The sequence below is a fragment of the Hemitrygon akajei genome, chromosome 15 (assembly GCF_048418815.1).
Source record: "Hemitrygon akajei chromosome 15, sHemAka1.3, whole genome shotgun sequence".
Taxonomy (NCBI): Eukaryota; Metazoa; Chordata; class Chondrichthyes; order Myliobatiformes; family Dasyatidae; genus Hemitrygon; species Hemitrygon akajei.
In genome coordinates this window covers 72148480-72173884 of record NC_133138.1, presented here as the reverse complement: position 1 = coordinate 72173884, position 25405 = coordinate 72148480, and the positions used below count along the sequence as shown (strand labels likewise).

General features: G+C 42.1%; 1 long non-coding RNA gene across 1 annotated transcript; it reads right to left on the bottom strand.

The window, feature by feature from the left end:
- Positions 1 to 999: 999 nt before the first annotated feature.
- On the bottom strand, positions 1000 to 25405 carry LOC140739610 (uncharacterized). Its single transcript, XR_012101688.1, has 4 exons — positions 25062 to 25405; positions 7146 to 7204; positions 4620 to 4728; positions 1000 to 1550 (listed from the first exon to the last, which is right to left on the bottom strand). It is a non-coding gene; the product is annotated as an uncharacterized lncRNA (long non-coding RNA).

Below are 25405 nucleotides of genomic sequence, written 5' to 3'. Positions count from 1 at the left end.
TGCACGTACTTTTAACTAAGTATGTTCGTTGAATGTCCATGGGTTTATTGAGTATTCAGCTTTGTAGTGAAGGTAACTGGGAAACGTGAATGTTTGGTTGTATTTTTACTGTTTGTAAATATATGATTAAAATACCTATTCAAAGTCAGTGCAACTCTTGTCTCACTTGCCGGACCTGCAAACCTGATTCAACATTACAATCATACCAAGGGATTTGGTCGAGTTATTTTTTGTGTAATGTATAGTGAATGGACTTTCAGTGGATGACCCACCATTTCATCCAATGAACCAAGAAACAGGATGACGAGCCACCCAAGATCGAGGAACCAGCGTAGGAATGGAATGCTTCAAGATGTGGAGGATTTAATACGGTTGGATGTATAAGTTTATTTTTCATTCGAAGGATCTGATTTGATTTATTGAAGAACTAATTATTTTTGCAAGAACTTTGATAAGTGACTGAATGAGATTTACTTTGTTTAAAAGTTGTAATGTTGGAGAATTTGTTGTGAAAAGAGTTAAGCTGTATCGATACATATTTGGGGTTGAATTTGTATTTGTAGATACACTGACCTGAACTGAAACTGAGGTTAGCCATAATACTTGAAAATAGGAACTCAATTAGCTTCCTAACTAACTAGAGATAAATAAAAAGGCAAATGTTAGTCAGTAAACCTTTGAATAGGGAATAACATTAGATCTAAATAGAGAAAATAGAGCAATAAATGTTATTCTAATGAATCTCACTGATTCTAACTAAAAAAGAATTTGGTTTCCATTTGATATCTGAGATTTGGAACCTAATGTAACACCTGTGTAGCGCTTGTCTTATCCCATGTGATTGAGCAAAATCAAATTACATAGTACTACACCAGGTGCTGGTGGGCCATCAGAAGCTCTAGGTATCAAAAGGAGGCAGTAAATAGGAAACACAAACTTCTGGGGGTAAATTTTATTTATATAAAATAGCAATATATATAAAATATATACGTGAGAAAGAACAACTCAAAATTTCAACAGAGATGCTCAGTTTTATTTGTAATTCCAATGGTACATCTCCTCTGCCTACATTTGTAAATGCCTGTTGAAGTCAGCCTTGATGAGATGAAAACCATCATAACTTTACATGTCTCGGCCCGAAATGTCGACAGTGCTTCTACCTATAGATGCTGCCTGGCCTGTTGTGTTCCACCAGCATTCTGTGTGTGTTGCTTGAATTTCCAGCATCTACAGATTTCCTCGTGTTATAACTTTTCAGTTATGTGGTGATTTGTGACTTTGATGACACAGCAGGAGTCGAGAAGAAAGGATTTTGTTTCCATAAACAAAAATTTCATGCTTTCTTTCCAGTTCATAACTTTTCTGTAAAGTTTAGTACTAACTCTGGGTTCTGCACACTCACTTGGGATGGGTATTCCAGTCACCGTATGTGGTCAATCTTTGTTTCACTTTGGGAGGGCCTTCCTGTGGACATCAAAGTGATTGCTGCAAGGGTATGGAGTCTCTGATAGGCTTGGTGTTGTTCCTGTTCAGACAGATGGGGGATGTGCCTGAGTGACACAAAAATGCAGAACTCTGATGAGTGAACCTTAGATGCTGTACTAGAACTACATAGACTGCAGTTCATGGTGAAATAATGAGCAAAGACATCACTTTTGCATAATAAGCGAAACACCTTTACCAAAATTGTTGTTTTTTTGCATATTTACCAATGAATCTGAAGAAAGAATATAATGTGCAATTCACTCACTGACAGATGTTCATTTATAATCAAATTGAAGTAAATCTCAACAAGTAGAAAAATGAATTTTTTTCACTCAAATTGCAAGTCAAAATAGTCTCAGTGACTGTCAGAACGCCATGTTGGTTCTATAAAATAAGACCATTAGACCATAAGACATGGGAGCAGAATTAGACTATTTGGTCCATCGAGTTTGCTTTGCCATTCAATCATGGCTGATCTATTTTTCCTTCCTCAGCCACACTCCCTACCCTTCTCCCTGTAACCTTTGATGCTGCAGACAATCAAGAACCTATCAAGCTCTGCTTTAAATATACCCAATGACCTGGTCTCCAAAGCTGCCTGTGGTAATAAATTCCACAAATTCACCACCCTCTGGCTAAAGAAATTTCTCCAGATCTCTGCATTAAATGGACACCCGTCTATCATGAGGCTGTGCCCTGTTGTCCTGGACTCCCCTGCCATTGGAAACATCTTTTCCACATCTAATCTGCCTAGGCCTTTCAACATTCGAAAGGTTTCAATGAGATTTCCCCTCATCCTTCTAAATACCAGCCAGTACAGACCCAGAGCTACCAAACGTTTCTCATATGATAACCCCCTCATTCCCCGAGTCATCCTTGTAAACCTCCTCAGAATCCTCTCCAATGCCAGCACATCTTTTCTTAGATGAGGAGCTCAAATCTGTTCACAATACTCAAGGTGAAGCCTCACCAGTGCCTTATAAAGCCTCAGCATCACATCCCTGCTCTTGTATTCTAGACCTCTTGAAATGAATGCTATTATTGCATTTGTGTTCCTCGCCACCAACTCAACCTGCAAGTTAACCTTTAGGGTATTCTGCCCAAGGATTCCCAAGCCACTTTGCAGCTCAGATTTTGGGATTTTCATCCCATTTAGAAAAGAGTCTGCACATTGACCTCTTCTACCATAGTGCATGACCACACATTTTCCAACATTGTATTTCATTTGCCACTCTCTTGCCCACTCTCCTAATCTGTTTAAATCTTTCTACAGCCTTCCTGTTTCCTCAACAGTTCCTGACCCTCCATCAATCTTCATATTGTCTGAAAGCTTAGCAACGAAGCCATCTATTCCATCATCTAAATCATTGATACGCAGCATAAAAAGCAGTCCCAACACCGAGCCCTGCAGAACACCAGCAGCCACTGGCAGCCAACCAGAAAAGGATTCTTTTATTCCCACTCACTGCCTCCTACCAATCAGCCAATGCTCTAACCATGCCAGTAACTTTCCTGTAATACCATGGTTTCTTAATATGGTAAGCAGTTTCAAGTGTGGGACCCTGTCAAAAGCCTTCCAAAAGACCAAATATACAATATTCACTACATCCCCTTTATCTATCCTATGTGTAATCTCCTCAAAGAATTCAAAGATGTTCGTCAGGCAAGTATTTCCCTTATGGAAACAATGCTGACTTTGTCCTATCTTGTCCTGTGTCACCAAGTACCCTATAACCTCATCTTTACCAATTGACTCCAACATCTTCCCAACCACTGAGTTGAGGCTAACTGGTCTATAATTTCCCCTCTGCTATTTTTTCCTTTCTTAAAGAGTGGAGTGACATTTGGAAATTTCCAATCAGAGTTCAATAATCTTTGAAAGATCATCAATAATTCCTCCACAATCTCTACCGCTACGTCTTTCAGAACCCTAGGTTGTGGTTCATCTGATCTGGGTGACTTATGCACACTTAAGCCTTTCAGCTTTTTGAGCACCTTCTCCCTTGTAATAATAACTGCACTCACTTCTTTTCCCTCACATTCTTCAACACTTGGCACACTGCTTGTGTCTTCCACAGTGAAGACTGATGCAGACCACTCATTCAGTTCATCTGCCATCTCCTTGTCTCCTGTTATTATTTTTCCAGCCTCATTTTCTATCAGTCCTGTATCCACTCTCTTCTCTCTTTTATGTTTTACATACTTGAACAAACTTTTACTATTCACTTTGATATTGTTTGCCATCTTGCTTAAATATTTCATCTTCTCCCTCCTGCTGATTCTTTTAGTTGCTTTCTGAAGTTTTTAAAACCTTCCCAATCCTCTGTCTTCCAACTATTTTTTGCTTTGTGGCCCTCTCTTTTGCTTTACATTAGCTTTGACTTCCCCTGTCAGCCACGGTTGTATGAACCAATACTGTGGTCAATTCTCATTCAAGAGTGAATGCTGGAGATGTGAGATGGGTCTCAGTGTCTGGGGGAAAGAAGGTGGCTTCAGATTCTTGAAGATTGTCTGAAAGTGTACCAGTCCAGTCAGAAGATGGTGGATGGTTGGATGCATGGGGAGATGCATTGGTTCAGCTCCTCTCTCTTCAAAGAGTTGTAAAGAAAATGTCATTGTTCCAGTTTTCAGATCTCTTTTGCCTGTAATGATTGATCAATGCTTCCACTTTCTTGTCTATTCTGTTTTGTTTGCTATGCATATTAATAAATTGGAAGGAAATGTGGATGGGATGATTGGTAAACCATGATGTGACTCTGGGAACTGTGACTGAAGAGTGAAATGAGAGTGCAAATTCACAGTTCCCTAAAAGTGTGAGCACATGTGGGCAGAGAGGTAACAAATGTGTGTAGTATGAAACTATATATTATGACCAGAGAATAGAGGAAATGGGAATAGGCTGTTAACGAGCTTCACCCAGTTACAGAAAGTACTTTGTTGAGTAGAGACATGGTCTTATCTACAAACAGGGAAACATGAGAGTCACATATCTAACCTGTGTAATTGCTTTGCTCAAAATAAAGCATTTTACTTCAAATAAATATCATCATCACATTGTGTGGAATATGAAGAGCAACTTTACGCAAATATCTTAACAAAATGTTTTGAATATTAAATATTAATTTGTCACTTACGTTTCCACTTGCAAAGCAGCACAGTGATGGAAAGAAAAGAGACGAAAACTGAGGCACGAGCGGTCCAGCAAAGAAGAGAAATCAGGTTGTTCACAAGCTCAGCAGAAACCTGAAACAGAGAACAAGACCTATTTTCTCGGCTTTAAATTTAAAATGAGCGAACTGCAAGCACTAAATAATACTGTCATGGCTTCCTTAAAGCCCGCATGGACAGTGTGGACTGTTGCAAAGAGATATTAAAGATATCCATTAAGATGTCTGTTAGCTGGGGCACAAAATCCCTCAGCACCCGGCAGCTTTGTGTGTATTTACCCTGGCTAGGACCCTCCTCACCTTGGCTGTGGTCACACTGGGTTGCAAAAAGAGATGGAAATGAGCCATTAGGAAAAGGCAATAGTGAACTGTTCACGATGGTAGGGTTGGAAGAACCGATCTTCATTTTCTATTTCTGCTGTGAAATGTTGACAAATAAGAGAATGTGAGACAGCTGGAGCTGTAACATGTTCTGAAATGTAATGGAACCCAACACAAGCCTTTTAGAGATGATTGACATAAATTATCTGCAGAAGAGCAGATCTGCTGGACGGATGCTCAGGAATTAGTGGGAAACATAGAAACATAGAAATCCTACAGCACAATACAGGCCCTTCAGCCCACAATGTTGTGCTGAACATGTCCCTACTAAGAAGTGCCAGCTGTGCATATCAATATCATGGAGAATGCTCCAAGAATGTAAATGCTGTGAGAAAGATAAATTATTTCCCAAGTTAAATCTAATACTGGTATATCCATCCATGTGGCTATTAGGATCATTGATTGTACAATAAACCCTGACACACAATGAAACATCTCCATTGCTCAGTCCTCAACACTTCAGTTCAAAAGATTCACCTCACCTTCATGAACTGAGCCCAGATGAAAACTCACAGTTTACAGACACAAATGCATGGGCATAAAGGGTCTTTCCTGGTTGGCTGCCAGTGACTACTGGCATTCCAAAGGTTCATTTTATTGTCAGAGTATTCATGTACGATACAACTCCAATATGGGTCTTTTCCAGATAGCCAGGAAATGCAGAAAAACCACGGGTCTCATTGAAAGAAAAGACAACAAACCCCCTCCCCGCATGAAATGGAAAAATGAAAAAAAGCTCTCAGACCCCAAACCCCTCAGCCCCTACCCTCACAGAATAAAACTAACAGATGGCTCACCTGGAATACGGCAGCCAGAACAAAAAAAAACCCAAACCTCCAACCCTGTCCTTTGCAATAAAACCAGTGACAATAACATCACACCACCAAACCACTGCCCCACAGAAACAAACAGCAACCACACCCCCAACCCTCTCCCTCGCACTAAAACCAGTGACAGTAACATCACACCACCAAACCACTGCCCCACAGAAACAAACAGCAACCACACCCCCAACCCTCTCCCTCGCACTAAAACCAGTGACAGTAACATCACACCACCAAACCACTGCCCCACAGAAACAAACAGCAACCACACCCCCAACCCTCTCCCTCGCACTAAAACCAGTGACAGTAACATCACACCACCAAACCACTGCCCCACAGAAACAAACAGCAACCACACCCCCAACCCTCTCCCTCGCACTAAAGCCGGTGACAATAACACCACACCACCAAACCCCTCCCCCTCAAAGGCAAACAGCAACCACAGTACCAAACCCCTCCCTCGCACCAAAACCAGTGACAATAACATCACACCACCAAACCACTGCCCCACAGAAACAAACAGGAACCATAGCACCAAAACCCTAACCCCCTCAAACAGGAAAACAGGAGATTGCCCACACAGAAACAAGAAGAAGAACATCAGATCCCAAATCCCCAACCCCTCACTCGTACAAAAACCAACACATTGCCCACCCAGAGACCTAACCAGCCAATCAGCAAGAAGTAAGAAAACATGAAAACCTGAAGTCATGCAAAATAAACTACTGTCCAATAATCACATAAATCTCAGAATTTCGAGCACATCCTCTCACCAGAACCGTGAGAGCAAACACAAAGTACACTGCAGAAGCTGTGGTCAAATCAAGACGTACAAAAAGGCTGGATGAACTCAGCAGGTCGGGCAGCATCCGTTGAAATGAGCAGTCAATGTTTCGGACTGAGATGTCCTGCCATGGTATATATTTAAAGTGGATGTTGATATATTCTGGATTAGTAAGGGTGCAAGAGGCTACAGACTTGAGGGGCCAAATTCTGCCAATTCTGCTCCTGTCTTCATCCTCTTGTTATGGTCTTATGGTCTCCCCTCCCTTCAACATGACCTAAACAGAGTTCTGCTTCCACTTCAGAACAATCTCTTCAATTATTTAACTTTTTTTTATAAAAAGAACTTTCAAAGTTCTGGCATTCCAAAGGTTATTTGATTGTCAAAGTATGCATGTACAATACAACTCTGGAACAAGCTGAGCAGAAGGAGATAACCTTGTCATCTCAGTGAAATTTTACGAATAATTGCACTTATTTTCTGGATAAAAAAGAAATTACTCACAGGTAGATGTGGAGTTGAACTAGAAACACTAGGAGATGTAGACGTAGAGGTTGTAAGACCTGTAATGACAGTTGTAAGAATGAAATGTGCAGGAAACAGAACAAGATGGTATTGAGTGTAAAAACAGTCTTATCCAGATATTAAGATAATTTGCCAAAACTTCCAATCTCAGTTTTTCAGAACATAGAACAGTACAGCACATAAACAGGCTCTTAAACTCATAATGTGGTCCCAAACCAAATAAATTAGTAATAGAATGGCCAACTAAACTAAACCTTCATGCCTACTACTGCCAAAAGGAACAACAGTCTCCAAATTAGTGCATTTGGATGAATGAAGGACAGGGGAAGTAGGCAAATGAATTGTCATTGTTTCATCCCCCATTTTGTGAACTCAGAACTGATTCTTGCTCTGGGATAATCTAATCAGAACAATTGAATGTGGACACAAGGAGCTTCAGCTAATGACCTGCTAAACCTGAGACCTTTCTCAGATAAGCAGCTATTTATTATGGAAAGTGGTAGATTTACCAGAGAAGTGATTTGTAATCTCATTAGATTTAGTGTTTTAGTCAACTATTTTAACTGGTTTGGACCAATCAGAGTTGAAAGACACAAATACATAAGGCTGGGGTGGACAGAAGCATGAAACAATGTTGGTTATAGCCCTGGACTAGATCCAGGTGGGCCAATGGGATGGAGATCCACCAGTTCAACTGATGAGGTACACTATAAAAGTCTGAAGCTCCAAATACGTTACAGCGATAACTCTCCAGCAACCAGAGAGCAACCATCGCAGGTGAGGAGGACCCCACGGACATGTGGAGATCAGGATCATGAGAATGCCTGGCCAGCGTAGACTCCTTTCCCTGGTAGTACCTTTTCCCTTCATTGACTGTTCATGGAGGGTCTGGGAATTCTTGTGGGTGTGCTCACAAGTAGTTAGTTAGCGAACCCACATGCTTTTTAGTTGAGACAATAAAGGTTACTTCAGATTCAGATTCAGATTCAGTTTATTATCATTTAGGAACCACAAATGCAATGCAGTTAAAAAATGAGACAACGTTCCCCCAGAATGATATCACAAAAGAATATGACAAAACAAACTACACCAGAAAATCCACGTAACGTTTGGCAATCCCCAATCCAGAGTCCAGAGAGGCTGCTGTGTATTAATATCGCACTACCGTCTTAGCGCGCTACCGTCTAGCGCATTCCCCAGAAAGGAGCTCCAAATCCACCAGACAAAAACAAGACCAAAAACTAAAGCTACAAGACCTGCACAAAAACACATAATTACAACATATAGTTACAACAGTGCAAACAATAGCATAATTGATAAAAACAGACTATGGGCACAGTAAAAATAGTCCAAAATGTTAACGGACTGTAAGTTCAAAAGAAATCACCACAGTTTCCACAAGTCCCCAGGGTCCTGACAGACTGGCCATCCCACGCTGGCGGCAGAAGGGAGTACCCCCGCTATGGACTTCCAAGGCACTGCCCGACTCAGCCTCGCAGACGCAGCACACAATGGAAACTACGTCGAAACAAGCCTCGCAGATGCAGCACACACCAAAAGCAACCTGAGTCCGTCGAACCTCCGAGCCGACGACCATCCCCTCCGGCACAGCTTCTCCGAGCACCACCCTCTGCCGAGCGTATTAAGACAGCCCCGCTAATGGCCATCGGCTACACGACCCCAAGGACTGGTGGCCTGTTCTTCCCAGCAGAGTCCCGGACCTCACAGCAGCAGCAGCAATGAAGAAGGTCTTCCTGGAATCTCCTGATGTTTCTCCATGCTTCCACGTCCATTTTCAATTGATTATGATTGCGCACGGCACCCCACTTCACAAATAACAGATAATCAGTTCTGGAGTGGCCGCTGCACGCTGCGTCGCGCCACCATATTGGATGAAAACTACTTGTAGGTAAACAGAGATTCTCTCTGTGCCTTTCTGATCATTGTTGCAGGGCGTGATTCTTATAACAAGGCCCCTCAACCCACAATGTAGTGCTGACACAAATAAATTAAGCACATATTCCTATCCCTCTTTCAACGAAGTCTCTGCAATGGCCAGAACATCATAATTCCTGTACTGATCCAAGCTCCAGTTCATTATCTTTATCCATAATACTCCTAGCATTAAATTACACACTCTTCAAACTATCCATCGTATCTACTTAATACTTTTCTCCTGTCTGTTTTTACTGGCCCTGACATCAACCAGGAATACATCTGTATCCCTCCACTTTCTGACTTGGTGTTCCGGTTCCAATCCCCGGCTAAACTAATCTAACCCATCCTGAGTAGCAGAGGTGACCCTCCTGGCCAAGAAATTGGTTCTTCTCCAGTTTAGGTGCATCCAGTCCCTTCTGTTCAGGTCACCCCTGGCCCAGAAGAGGTTCCAATGATCCAAGAACCTGAAACCCTGCCCTTGCACTAATTCTATAGTTATTCATTCATCTTTACTATCATCCTATTCCTGCTCTAACTCGCAAGTGAAACAGGGATTAATCCGGAAGTTATTGCCTTGGCGGTCCTGCACTTCAGCCTCTTTCCTACCTCCCGAAACCCAATTCCCAGGCAATCAATTTTCTTTGGGCTTCTGCATTCCACTGATTTGCTCAGAAATTACCAGTAAGTCAAGGAGTCTGTTACATCGTCTACCTCTGAGTTCAGTTCTTTTCCTCAAGAAGTGATTGAAATAAGTAATGAGAATGTTCCAAGGTCAGGTTTAGAGTCAAGTGCTTGTGAAAATGCATTCTGTCATTAATGAGCCATTGACATTGTCATGGTAACTCATGGGTAACACCAGCATCACTATTACATTGTACATTTTATATTGTAGCATCCTGCTACTTTCACCCAGCGTATTATCCATACAACAATTAACAACAAAGACAGAATCAATATTCCTTATGTTACTTCATATGTTTTCAGTGGGCAGAAGAGCACGATTCATTTAATTAAAGCAATGTAATCTCTCCAAACAGATGTTCCCCATGTACATGGAGGAAACCCAAGCACATGGGGAACCGAGGGTGACCTTCTCATATGGAGCATCGGAGCTCAGGGTTGAACCTGGGTCACAGGATCTGTGGGACAGTTACAGAAACCACTACACTGCTGCACCACCATTGCTGAGACAGAAAGATGGAATATTGAGCTGCTTGCTGTCCAAAACCAGAAGATTCAAGGTAATGTTAGAGATCTAGAAGATTATAAGGCTAACAGGAAGGAGCTTAAAAAGGAAATTAGGAGAGCCAGAAGGGGCCATGAAAAGGCCTTGGCGGGCAGGATTAAGGTAAACCCCAAGACATTCTACAAGTATGTGAAGAGCAAGAGGATAAGATGTGAAAGAATAGGACCTACCAAGTGTGATAGTGGGAAATTGTGTATGGAACAGGAGGAAATAGCAGAGGTACTTAATGAATGCTTCACTTCAGTATTCACTATGGAAATAGATCTTAGTGATTGTAATGCTGACTTGCAGCAGACTGAAAAGCTTGAGCATGTAGGCACTGTATTAAGGAAGACGATGTGCTGGAGCTTTAGGGAAGCATCAAGATGGGTAAGTTGCCAGGACCGGATGAGATGTACCCCAGGCTACTGTGGGAGGTGAGGGAGGAGATTAGTGAACCTTTAGCGATGATCTTCACATCATCAATGGGGACAGAAGAGGTTCTGGAGGATTGGAGGGTTGCGGATGTTGTTCCTTTATTCAAGAAAGGGAGTAGAGGTTGACCAGGAATTTATAGACCAGTGAGTCTTACTTCAGTGGTTTGTAAGTTGATGGAGAAGATCCTGAGAGGCAGGATTTATGAACATTTGGAGAGGTATAACATGATTAGGAATTGTCAGCATGGCTTTGTCAAGGACAGTCCGTGCCTTATGAGCATGTTTTAATTTTTTGAGGATGTGACTAAACACATTAATGAATGAAGAGCAGTAGATATAGTGCATATGGATTTCAGCAAGTCATTTGATAAGCTACCCCATGCAAGGCTTACTGAGAAAGTAAGGAAGCTTGGGATCCAAGGGGACATTGCTTTGTGGATCCAGACTGGCTTGCCCACAAAAGGAAAAGAGTTGTTGCAGGTGGGTCATATTCTGCATGCACGTCAGTGACCAGTGGTGTGCCCCAGGGATCTGTTCTGGGACCCCTTCTCTTTGTGATTTTAATAAATGACCTGCATGAGAAAGTGGAGGGATGGTTTAGTCAGTTTGCTGATGACACAAAGGTTGGAGGTGTTGTGGATAGTGTGGAGGGCTGTCAGAGGTTACAGCGGGACATTGATAGGATGCAAAACTGGGCTGAGAAGTGGCAGATGGAGTTCAACCCAGATAAGAGTGAAGTGGTTCATTTTGGTCGGTCAAATATGATGGCAGAATATAGTATGAATTACAAGACTCCTGTCAGTGTGGAAGATCAGAGGGATCTTGGGATCCGAGTCCATCGGACACTCATAGCAGCTGCACAGGTTGACTCTGTGGTTAAGAAGGCATACCGTGTATTGGCCTTCATTAATCGTGAAATTGAATTTAGGAGCCAAGAGATAATGTTGCAGCCATATAGAACCCTGGTCAGACCCCACTTGGAGTACTGTGCTCATTTCTGGTCACCTCACTACAGGAAGGATGTGGAAGCCGTAGAAAGGGTGCAGAGGAGATTTACAACGATGTTACCTGGATTGGGGAGCATGCCTTATGAAAATAGTTTGAGTGAACTTGGCCTTTTCTCCTTTGAGCAACAGAGAGTGAGAGGTGACCTGATAGAGGTGTATAAGATGATAAGAGGTATTGTTCATGTGGATAGTCAGAAGCTTATTCCCAGAACTGAAATGGTTGCCACAAAAGGACACAGGATTAAGATGCTGGGGAATAGGTACAGAGGAGATGTCAGGAGTAAGTTTTTTACTCAGAGAGTGTGAGTGCGTGGAATGGGCTGCTGTGCCTCTATCTGAGTGATAGAGGCGGATACGTTAGGTTCTTTTAAAAGACGTTTGGATAGGTACATGGAGGTTAGAAAAATAGAGGGCTATAGGTATGGCTAGTAATTTCTAAGGTAGGGACATATTTGACACAACTTTGTGGGCTGAAGAGCCTGTAATGTGCTGTAAGTTTTCTATGTTTCTATTATTAAACAGTCTAAGAATCTCCACACGGCAACAATACCAGCCGCTAACTCCTCTCTGTAGATCACTTATAGTGTGTGATACATCTCCTTCCCCAATTCTACCACCAAGATGATAGCCCTGGGATATTACAGAAGTTACTCTGTCTCCATTTGTTCTAACCAGTAACAATCCAGTGTTACAGATAGCACTGTCTGGTATGATAAGAGGGAGCGCAACCACAGTCTGAAATGTTGTCCCTACACTGAGAAACTGATCGAGTTACCAGCTGGGCAGAATCTGAGGAATACTATAGAAAATTTCTATCTATTCACTGGGCTGTTGACTGCTTACACCTCCCCCACTTCTCAAATTTGTCCTCAGGCAGGTGGTGGCAATCAGCTTTCTTTAGTCCCTGCCTTTCCATAGCAGACTTGACACAGTTGACTGCCTTGTGGTGCCATTTTCCTGCTAATCTGTCACCAAAAACTGACATTCACCGGGCATTTGAGACATTAACTGCTGCCATCACCAAGCAAGAAACTGTCCACCACAATCATTGTCAGGAATTTCAATCAGGCTTATTTGAAGAAATCTCTGCCCAGTTATAGTCAGCATTTAACCTGCAGCACCAGGGGTCCCAACCACTGTTACACTACGATTAGGAAAGCCTACTGTTCCATGCCTAGACTACATTTTGAGAAATCTGATCATTTGGTTGTCCTTCTCCTACCTGCATACAGGCAGATTCTAAAGAGCAAAGCTCCAGTGATAAGCACAACAAATAGGTGGTCACATGAGGCAAAGGTGTGGCTACGGGATTGCTTCAAATCAGTGGACTGGGCCATGTTCAAGGACTCATCAAAAGATCTGAATGAATACACCATGGTGGTCACGGAGTTTATTAAAACAATTGTAGATGGGCATGTCTCCATAAAATCATTTGGAATTTTCCTCAACCAGAAGTGCTGGATGAACTTTGAGATCCACAATCTGCTGAAGGCTACTGTAGACTAGTGGCACTCAGGTCTGGTAACCTAATAAGTACAAGGTGTACAGATGAAGTTGTAAGTGCGGGCTCACTTCTAAAATTTAAGAAAAACTTGGACATGTACATGGTTGAGAGGTATATGGAGGGATATGGGCCAGGTGCATGTCAGTGAGACTAGGCAGAAAAAAGGTTCGGCACAGCCAAGAAGGGCCAAAAGGCCTCTTTCTGTGCTGTAATGTTCTATGGTTCTATAAATCTATGGACTGCTGTTTCGGAGAAGGCAACAGATGGGGGACTGTGTTTCATTATAAATTCTTTGTGGTACTTGGACACAATGGCCTTGTCAGACTCTTATTCCCCTGACCTGTAACATCTACAGTCTCTTAAATGTTGAAATTGAGCTTGCATGCACCACTTGTTCTGTCAGCTCATTCCACACTCTCACGGTCCTCTGGGTGAAGACATTTTTCTTAGACTTTTCACCTTTCACCCTTAACCCATGTCCCACCCAACCTCAGTCGAAAAAGCCTACTTGAATTAACCCTATCTATACCCTTCATAATGTTGTATACCTCTATCAAATCTCCTCTTGATCTTTTACATTCTAGGGAATAAAGTCCTAACCCATTCAGTCTTTCCTCATAACTCAGGTCCTCCAGGTACAGCAACATGCTTGTAAATTTTCTCTTCACTCCTTCAGCCTTGTTTACATATTTCCTGTAGGCAGGTGACCAAAACAGCACACAATACTCAAAATTAGGCCTCACCAACGTCTTATGCAATTTCAACATAACATCCCATCTCTTGTACTGAATACATTGATTTTTGAAGGGCAACATGCAAAAGCTTTCTTTATGGCCCTATCTATCCATGATAGCACTTTCAATGAATTACGGATCTGCATTTGTGGATCCCTTTTGTTCTACCACACTCCCCATTGCTCGACCAGTCACTGTGTAAGATTGGTCCTGCCTAAGTGGAAAACCTCACACTGGTCTGCATTAAATTCCATCTTCAGTAGGAAGTCTCTTGATGCTCATTACCAATTTCCATACTATTCTCACTTTCATACGATCCATCTGGTTTATATCTGCTTTTCCTCATAAAATACAACACTTCACACTTCTGAGCATCCATTGCCCATTCATCCATCCAGTTCTTGATGTCCATTATTGTCTATTTCATGATTCAGAATGCATCGAAGTTTTACACCATCTGTATATTTTGAAAATATGATCTATTTTATCCCTCACATTTTGTGCTAATTTAATTATTTTTTATATATACTCACTGTAATTTACAGTTTTTATTTTATATTTACTATCTTTTTTATTATATTAACCTTGATGAAAATCCTATAATTGAATATAGAGTAATACAGCATGGAAATAGGCCCGTGTCATTCATGCCAATGAAGATGTGCGCCTAAGTTACTCCTATTTGCAAATTTAGCACATTATCAAATAATCAGTGATTATCTGACCTCATCAAAAACTGTGTCAGATTAATTAGACACCATTAGTCTTTAACAAAGCCACACCGGATGTTTCTAAACAATCCACACTTGTCCCAGTGATTACTAATTCTATACCTTTTCCAACACCTTCTCCATTTCAAAGCTAAAATACTTTTCATTTTCTTTAAGATGACTGATTTACTTTCTCCAAGTTTTGCACAGCTGCACACACAGTTTGTATGGGTGATTTTTGATTAAAATGTTACAATGTCTGGAGTTGGTCACACAATCTGATAAAGACCAAATGGTCTCAATAGCCTAAAACATTGCCCCACTTGTGATTGAGACGATATTTTCTGTTTCTTCTACACTAATGCTGAATATCCCTGGATAGTCAGTCAGGCGATGCACATTCTATGTTGAACATGCATCTATTCCAGCTTTTGCTAAACTCGTGAGATTAATAAACCATTTCCTCCCCACAGAATCGCTTTCTGCTGCAATTCTCTTGGACAATTTACAACAGGCATCTTCTGCACTGGATTTCTCTTTCCCTTTCCAGTGTGTTGTTTCTCACTTCTATAAACAACAAATGGGACAATGAGGAATATTATTTGAAAAGCCACAGGCAATCACAAAGAACATTCTTGCTGATTTGTTACACGACGTGGAACTCTGTCACTCTGAGTAAGGTTAATCTCAGGATCAATGACAAAAGCATTTGCACCACTCAAGTGATGGGAAACATTACTGGAATCAACATGTCATTGCAAATGAAATACCTGATAATTAAAATGTGACAGAAAATTTAACAAACTTTGGCAGGCAAATGTCAACAATTTAGTTTGTGTTTAAAATCTCTCACCTACTGTCATGTAGTGCTTGTTTCATAATCTCTAATATATCTGCCTATGTGCAGTCCACAATAAATGCAAGGCAACCTTTAGAAATCCCAATATGGAAACAGTTGTTATTGGATCTGTTAAAGCAATTTGTGCTGGGAGTAAATTTTTGCTGAGGGATACATATATATCCCTCAGAGATAGAGAGATAGAGAGAGAGAGAGAGGGAGAGAGAGGGAGAGATAGAGAGAGAGAGTTAGAGATAGAGCTAGAGATAGAGAGAGACAAATTAAGAGAGAGAAAAAAGAAGCCAAGCAGAATAGGCCCCATTTATTCACACTCTTATTCTCCTGCCTATCAGCTAATCCTCTTTCCATGCTAGTATTTTTCCTGTAATACTATGGGCTCTTATCTTGTTAAGAAGCCTCATGAGTGGCACCTTGTCAAAAAACTTCTGAAAATTCAACTGAACAACATTCATTGATTCTCCTTTATATCCTGTCTGTCATTTCCTCAAAGATTCCTGACAGATTTGTCAGGGAAGATTTCCCCTGAAGGAAACCATGCTTACTTGGCCTACTTTATCATGAGCTTCCAAATACTCCAAAACCTCATCTTTAATACTGGATTCCAGCATTTCCCAACCAGGAAGTCATGCTAATTGACATAATTTTCTTTTTTCTGCCCCCCTTCACTTCCTTTCACTTTCCGAGAAAATCATTTTACATCCTCCAAATTGAAGACGTTGCTATGAGAACACAATGTAATCTAATCTCGGCAGAACATGTGGGGCAGTTCTTGTTTCAGTTCTATTCAGGATCAATCTCTTACCTCTTTCTTCAGTAAATAGTTGGCAGTATACTTCCTCTTTCTTACTCTTACAGGGAAGTCAAACATGTCATAAGTTTTGCAAACAATTTCCACTCAGCTCTCTTTTTTCTGGGATCCACCTCTGGTATTATCTTTTGACTTTAACTTTTCCAGCTGCATTTTCAGAAATAAGTGATTGACCATTACTCTTTACAATTGATGAATGTTCCTACTAATCTTGTCTATGTCTTTTCCCATAGTTCTCCTATAAGGATTCCATTCCATCCTCTCCTCCAGTTATTTGCAATGTGTTCTTCTGATGACAACACTTTCATAACCACCTTTCCAAGTTCTCTACTTTTGCATTTATCATGTTTTCTCTCCTACAGAGTTCCAAGTTGGTGCTGAAAAGTGCAAGCTCCAAAGGGAATCATCAAAAGTCTCCACTTAGGACTATTACAGCTGAAAACCACAGTCACAGACATGGGTTCTTCAGTAAGCAACATTGTTTTGAGGTGTTTAAAAAAAATCTATCGATCCTCATGATCAGCAGATTCTGGACGGCAGATTTGGGTGGCAAGTGCAGTTTCCCTTTAAGAAAAGGGTGATAAGGTAGGGGTACTGTGCGGCAAGTAAGATGGAAGCACAGGACCCTGAGGCCTCCACTTCCTAACATCTTGTCGGCCAATGTCAGTACACCTTTCAACAGGGATCATGTCACTATGATGTACCTGATCAGGCTCTGAAAACCTGTGCTAATCAACAGGTGGGAATGTTCAAGGACATCTTCAATTTCTCACTGCTACAGTCAGAGGTTTCCAGCTGCCTTGTAAGGGTGTCAGTCATACCAGTGTCCAAGAAAAGCAGGGTGAGCTGCCTCAATGATTATTGCAAAGTTGCACTCTCTCTCTCTCTCTCTCTCTCTACTTTGACGAAGTACATCGAGAAGATGGTCAAGGCCACAACTAATTCCTTTCTAAGCAAGGACCTGGACCTGCTGCAATTTGCCTACTGCTACAATAGGCTACAGTGGATGCAATCTCACCGTATCTCCACTTGGCCTTGGACCATTGGGTCACCAGCAATACGTATGTTGGACTGCTGATTGATAATTACAGCTCAGCATACTCTCAGCGTTAATCAACAAGCTTCAAAACCTGGACCTCTATACCTCTCTCTGCAACTGGATCCAGGAATTTCTTGTTGGGAGACAATATTAAGTGTGAATAGCAAATACCATCTCCTCATTGACAATGAACACCGGCACACCAGAAGGATGCGTGCTCAGCCCCCTGCTCTGCTCTCTCTATATCCATGACTGTATGACTAGGCACAGTTTAAAAACCATCTATAAATTTGCCAGTGACATAACTGTTGTTGACAGAATCTCAGAAGGTGATGAGGTGTACAGGAGAGAGACAGATCAGCTGGTGGAGTGGTGTCCCAACAACAACCTTGCACTCAACTTCAGTAAGACCAAGGAATTGTTTGTGGACTTCAGGAAGGGGAATTTGAGGGAACACACACCAGTCCTCATTGAGTGGTCAGCAGTGGAAAGGGTGAGCAATTCCTGAGTGTCAATATCTCTGATGACCTATCCGAGGTCCAACATACTGATGTAATTACAGGGAAGGTACATCAGTGGCTATATTTCAAGTTCAATTGTCATTCAACTATGCACTCATATACAGCCAAATGAGATAGCATTCCTCCAGACCCACGTGGCAAAACACAGAAACAATAGTCACACACAGCACATATAAGACATATACAGTAGTTATGATTTCAGAAAAAATTACAGTCACAAAAAGATAATATAGCCCAAGTCAGTGTTGTGGCCTGTAGACTGATGGTGCATGTGATATTGTCGTGGAGCCAGTTTCCACAAGAACAAGCACACAGCAGTTCCTCATCATGCACTAGTGCAGCCATAGACTAGCACAATCCAGCTTTACTTCCACTGAGTGATTACTGGTGAGTAGCACCAACAGGAGAGCTGGTCTGTGGGGGCCAGCTCCAACCCAGCACAGATATTAGTGTGCCCGCCATGCCTTTGCAATCTCGTATACTGCCTCCTGCGTCACTTCCCCTGGCCAGCTGTAATAGGAGTCGTCACAGCATGAGACCTGGTTCTCACAACAACCAAGGCCACGCATCTCCCCTCCTGATGGTCTCGCTAATGAACCAATGCAGTATTTCACTTGATCAATTTGAGCAGGGATTTGCGATTATAAGAAAAATGTCGGACAATCATTTTCACAGTTTATTGGACCATGCACTGCCTCTGATGCCTTCTCCCCTGCATGGCTGTAGCAGGTGATGACACAGCATGCAACAAGTCCAGCTCCTCCACTATCCAGCAGTTCACTAGTGGGGTAGTCATGCAGTGCTCAGTGTTCATAGTATCCAGCAGTGACTTGTGATCATAAAAAAGACAGAAAGGACAAACAATTACACGACTGGTTCAACCCAACAGCCGTTGCAACCAAGCGTGCTGCCATCTAAATGGGGTTTGAGGAGATTTTCTGTGTCACCAAAGACCCTGGCAAATTGTGACAGATGTACCATGGAGAGTATTCTAACTATTTCCATCACCGGCAGGTATCAATAAACCACAGCACGGATCAGAAAAAGCTGCAGAAGGTTACTCAGCCAGCTTCATTACGGGCTCCATCCTCCCCAGCATCAGAGACATCTTCAAAAGCTGATTCCTCATAAAGGCAACATCCACCATTAAGGGACCCCACCACCCAGGAGATGCCCTCATCTCACTGCTACCATGAATGAGGAAGTACAGGAGCATTAAGACACATACTCAGTGGAGAGGAACAGCTTCTTCCCCTCCTCCCTCACCCCATGAACTCTACTTCTCTAATTTTGCACTACTTGTTTTCTATATATATATACATTTTCACTCCCAGACTGAATGCTAGACACTGCGATGAGCAAGACAGTTGCAAATATTCTTACTGTTTATTTCTCGCCAACTGTCAGTAACTGCAATTGTTCCGCTCCCCACACTTGTGCTCTCACTCCTCCCCTCATGTCAGTGGCAAGGACAGTGACCTCACCTCCCCCCCCCCCCCCACCAGCTTCTACATCCATCCTGGGTCATTTTCCCCATCATCAATATGATGCCAACTGGACCTAACATTTTTCTCATCTCTCCAGGTGTTCATCCTCTCTGTAGCTACCAGGCTCAATCTACCACCTCCATCTCTACACACTCCACCTCTTACAACTACCAATGCAGCTTCTGTGATGCAACATCTGCCCAATTACTGCTTCCCATCACCATTTGTACTTCTTCCACATTAATATGTTAAATTTAGTTCTCACAATATGTTTCTCTCCACATTGGAAAAAAAAACTCGATCTACAGATTTCTGAGTGTTTGCAAGAGAAAGAGGGAAGTACCAGATAAAATAAATAGATATAGATCATAATTGTAGATTTTTAATTTGATAAATTATTGGCCAGGAATGGAGATAATTTTTTGTTATTGAAAATAATTCCCTGGGATGTTTTATTCTAAGTCTGGATGCTGCATAACTACGAGGCAACTTTTAACCTAAAATACAATTTGGATTATTACTCAATGTCTAAGCCTGATCTGATGTCAGTCTGACCAATATGGACCTCAGTGTACATCACTTTATGTTCAACATAGCAATCAACTAGCATTTATGAATCTCTCCATGTTATTTAAACATTTTGTGAGTTCCACATGACAATCTCAGATGTGCTGCATCAGAAATGATTCACCCGCACCCGAATGTTCGTCACTGTGTGAAAACAGAGGGAGCATTCTGATCCTCAGTGTCCCAGATTGGGCTGCAGATATATATTCACTCTGTCGCAGATTGCTGTGCCTTCAACTTATGAGAAACAATGATAAGTAAGCAGTTTCTGGGCAAGGACAGTAATTGTCTGAACACCGGGTGGTCAAAGGGCAGTTCAGATATTGTTATGATGAGCACCCGACCGTACCAGCTTCCAGTGTTTGGACACTCTGACTCTCCGGAATATTAATGGCAGGTGCAGTCTTTAATGACTCAGACCTGACCTGCTAATTGGCGGCTATGTCGTGATTCTAGTCTCTGATACTCTAGTACTTGGATCCTAACCATCCTCGTCTAGGTCTCTCATCACATCATAAAATATTCTGACCAAATGGACCACTGAAATGTTCAAGCAATGAATCTATCATGAAGCCTGAAAATACACTGAGCATTCACTCCATTGTAGAGTGAGGGAAGGGTGTTGTGAATTGCCATCTGTGACTCCAGTTATTCATTGTTCTCTCTCTATGGTAAGGATGTCCTTTCATTGTTAAGAAACCAAAAGCCTCCACTACCTTCCCAGTGCAGTCTTGCCACTACTCTGTCAGTTAGCGAAAACAATCACCTCTACTGCGGCACAGGCCACCAAGAGTAATTCGCCAGAATCCTCTGTCCTGAGCCAGTATTTCAAACCATCCGCAGGTGTAGCCCATCATGGTGTATCCATCCTCTCCCAGGGATGGGGACTTAGGAGTTTCTGCTGGTGTTTACATAGCTCAGTGTTTTTACAGAATGGGATTGCTAGACATATACCAAGACTCTGTACAACTACAACTTTGTTACTCCTGAAGTTCAACGCTACCCAATCACTTAGCATTTAATAAAAACACTGCTTTTCCATTATTGGTACTAAAATGGATGATCTCCCATTTTTCTTCATTGTGTTCCATCTGCCAAGTTCTTGTCATCTCACTGAGCTGGTTTGTAAAATCCTGTGGATATGTTTCCACATGGTGATTAAATCAGGGTTACTTCTATTTGTTTGATAGATTTACATACTGTGTTGCCAATGTATGAACAGACACAGTACCATTAATATTATCATATTGAGTTCTTTCCTTATTGGCACAATTTGATTATTTTCAAGAACAAGAAACTATCACCATTCCTGCCCAAGAATTAATCAAATTTAAAGACCTATAATCACGATCTACCTGCATGAGGAAGTGGAGTGTTCGGTTAGTAAATTTGCTGATGACACAAAGGTCAGGGTGTTGTGGATAGTGTGGAGGGCTGTCAGTGGTTTAAACGGGACATTGATAGGATGCAAAATTGGGCTGAGAAAAGGCAGATGGAATGCAACCCAGGTAAATGTGAGGTTGTTCATTTTGGTAGGTCAAATATGATGGCAAAATATAGTATAAATGGTAAGACTCTTGGAAGTGTGGAGTATCAGAGGGATCTTGTGGTCCATAGGACACTCAAAGCTGCTACGGTTTTTAACAGTTCTTAACACTGCAGTTAAGAAGGCATACAGTGCATTAGCCTTCATCAATCATGGGATTGAGTTTAAGAGCTGAGAGGTAGTGTTGCTGCTATATAGGACCCTGGTCAGACCCCACTTGGAGTACTGTGCTGTGGTCACCTCACTACAGGAAGGATGTGGAAACCATATAAAAGGTGCAGAGAAGATTTATAAGGATGTCGCCTGGATGGGGGAACATGCCTTATGAGAATAGGTTGATTGAACATGTCCTTTTCTCCTTGGAGCGAAGGAGGATGAGAGGTGACCTGATAGGAGTCTATAAAATGATGAGAGGCATTGATTGTATGGATAGTCAAAGGCTTTTTCCCAGGACTGAAATGGCTAGCAAGAGAGGGCACAGTTTTAAAGCACTTGGAAGTAGCTACAGAGGAGATGTCAAGGGTAAGTTTTTCATGCAGAGAGTAGTGAGTGCATGGAATGGACTACCAGCGACAGTGGTGGAAGCAGATATGACAGGGTCTTTTAAGAGACTCCTGGATAGGTACATGGAACTTAGAAAAATAGAGGGCTGTGGGTAACCCTAGGTGATATCTAAGGTAAGGACATGATCAGCACATCTTTGTGGGCTGAAGGGTCTGTATTGTGCTGTAGGTTTTCTCTGCTTCCATGTTTCTACAATGTGAAAAAAATTTAAAGCTTATCCATTCTGGTGCAATTAATAGAAAAGTGAATTATTTATTAAATGGGGAGTATTTAGGTACTGTTACAGTTTATAGAGACCAAGGTCTGATGTAGGTGCAAATGGTAGATTATCATTTACGAGAGAATTTGAATACAGCAATGAGCAAGTCTTCTTGTATTTGTAAAATGGCTTGCCAAAAGCACCCAATTGTATGTTGGATAGTTTTGACCTCTTACCTAAGAAAGGATGTACTTGCCACAGTCCCAGTGCAATAATGATTCAGGATTGGTAGGGTTTCTAAATGAGAAGATATTGAGTAGACTGGGATTTTACTTTCTTCAGCTTCAACAAAACATTACAAAATCCTTCCAGAACTTGGCAGAAAAAATGTAAGGAGGGTGTTTACCCTGCCTGAGGAACCTCGGGCAGCCAGAACTTACATGAGAAACAAGAGAAAAACTGCTGATGCTGGAAATCCAAACAGCGCACACAAAATGCTGGAGGTACTCACAGGCCAGGCAGCATCTATGGAAAAGAGTACAATTGATGGCTTGGGGCAATACCTTTCATCAGAACTGAACATACAGTAAGACCATTAAATATAGGAGCAGAATTAGGCCATTCAGCCCATTGAGTGTACTTCGCCATTCTATCATGGCTGATCCCGGTTACCACTCAATCCTATACACCTGCCTGCTCGCCGTATCCTCTGATGCTGACCGATGAGGGAAACAATCAACATCCCCCTTAAATATACACACAGACCTGGCAGAGCATTCAACAGATTTACTTCTCTCCAGATAAAAAAATTCCTCCTTACCTCTGCTCTAAAGGGTCGCCCCTCAAACTTGAGGCTGTACCCTATAGTTCTGGATGCCCCCACCATAGGAAACATCGGCTCCACATCCACCCTATCTAGTCCTTTCAACATTCTGTAGGTTTCAATGATATCTTCCTACATCATTATAAATTCCAGTGAGTACAGGCCCAAAAGCTGCCAAACGCTCCTCACATGTTAACCCCTTGAATCCCACAATCAACCCCATGAACCTTCTCTGGAATCTCTCCAATGACAACATATCCTTTCTGAGATATGGGGCCCCAAAACTGTAGACAATACTCTATGTGCGGCCTGATTAGTGTCTTATAAAGGCTCAGCATGAGAAGATCTTTCTGTGGTGTCAAAGCTTCAGGTTGTAGATGCCCATTCTTTGTATTTGTACAAAACACAGATTAATAGATGTCTGGATATGGAGTTGAAATATGCAGGATATACAGGACAATGGTGGAAAATGGCACTGAGGTAGATGATCAACCACATTCCGAATGAATGGTGGAACAGCCAGGAATGCCCAATGGACAACTCCTGCTTCCTATTGGTTATGCTCCTATGACAAAAGCATTAACACTGTTATTGGACACCCTAAGCCCATTGTTTTGTGTTGTATATCTGATGCAACAGACAAAACATTCCTCTCCACAGAATCTCAGACAACGCTGTTACGAAGGTGAAGCAACTCTGAGGGGCCGAAGGGTACAAAGTCGCCCCCTCCTTTTTGAGAATCGCAGAGATCGCTATTATTTAGGGTCTGAGACCCAGGAAATGAGAGAGAGACACACAGAATACACAATGTTTGGAATGTGTCCTGACATCAGCGGAACGGAACCACTGATAACTGCCATTGTCTCTTGGAGAAGGAATTGTGTATTGAGCACTGTACTATTCATTGACGCCTCAGGGGACAACCAGAGTGGTCTGGTTGAGGGATTGCATCATCCCAACCTGATTGACATCTGAGACCCCGTGAGTAAGGATAAAAGAGGGTCTGGGGAACACCCCTTTAGACGCCCCAGGAGAAACACTAGAAATCCCGTGACAGCATTTTATAGCGAAAGCCGGTGGGGGGCTCGTGTGCGTCCTCCCTTTGCCTGGGGTGGCAGGCTCACCACGGGAAGAACGGTTTAGCTAAAGGAGAGGGCACAATTGAACGGCCACACCAACGAGACACCTGACGGATGGAAATCATAAAGGAAGGTTGGAAACCCGTAGCGGTAAATGTTCCCCTCTCTCACTCTCTCTCTCTCTCTCTCTCTCTCTCTCTCTCTCTCTCTCTCTCTCTCTCTCTCTCTCTCTCTCTCTCTCTCTCTCTCTCCCTCTCTCTCTCTCTCTCTCTCTCTCTCTCTCTCTCTCTCTCTCTCTCTCTCTCTCTCTCTCTCTTCTCTCTCTCTCTCTCTCTCTCTCTCTCTCTCTCTCTCTCTCTCTCATAGCGACAACCAAAAGACGGCAGCTTGTGGAACTGCAGTGAACTTTATATTTCCATCGGACAATACATTATCCCCTAGACAACGATAGAGCTTATTTCTTATTGATAATTATTATACCCGCACTTTTAGGTTTAGTATTGACGACGTATAATATCTGTAAATTTGCATTGATATTATTTTTATGTATTTTTACTAATAAATACTGTTAAAAATAGTATCATCAGACTTCAACGGACGTCTCTATCTTTGCTGGTAAGTCACCCAGTTACGGGGTTCGTAACAACGCACTCTTTATCCATATCACATTGTACTGTCCTGCCGTTGTCATCTGCACATTATCCATTCTACTGGATATACAACAGAGTGAACAATAAATCTATATTCATTGTGTTATTCCTTATTCTCTGAGGGGGAGAAGAGGGCCGTTCAGCCCATCGAGATCATATCATCTGCCCAAGATTCCCATCAGAATTATGATGCCTTACCGTCCAAAACCCGGAGAGATTGAAATTCGTTTTCAGATCATTAAACGGTCCTGGAATCTCCACGCGGCAGCAATACCAGCCGCTATCTTCTCTCCGTAGATCATTTATAGTGAGCGACACATCTCCTGCCGCAATTCTACCACCAAGACTATATCTCTGGGATGTTACAGAAGTTACTCTGTCTCCATTTGTTCTAATCAACTCGTGTCCGCAGCCGCTAAAAGGACACTCTCCCCGGCCCCAGCACATCTCACTTTTCACATATTTTCCGACAGAATAGCTGCACGGCAGTGTGATCGACTGTCCCGTGACTCCTCGTACTTCTGTTCCAGAGACGAAGGAGA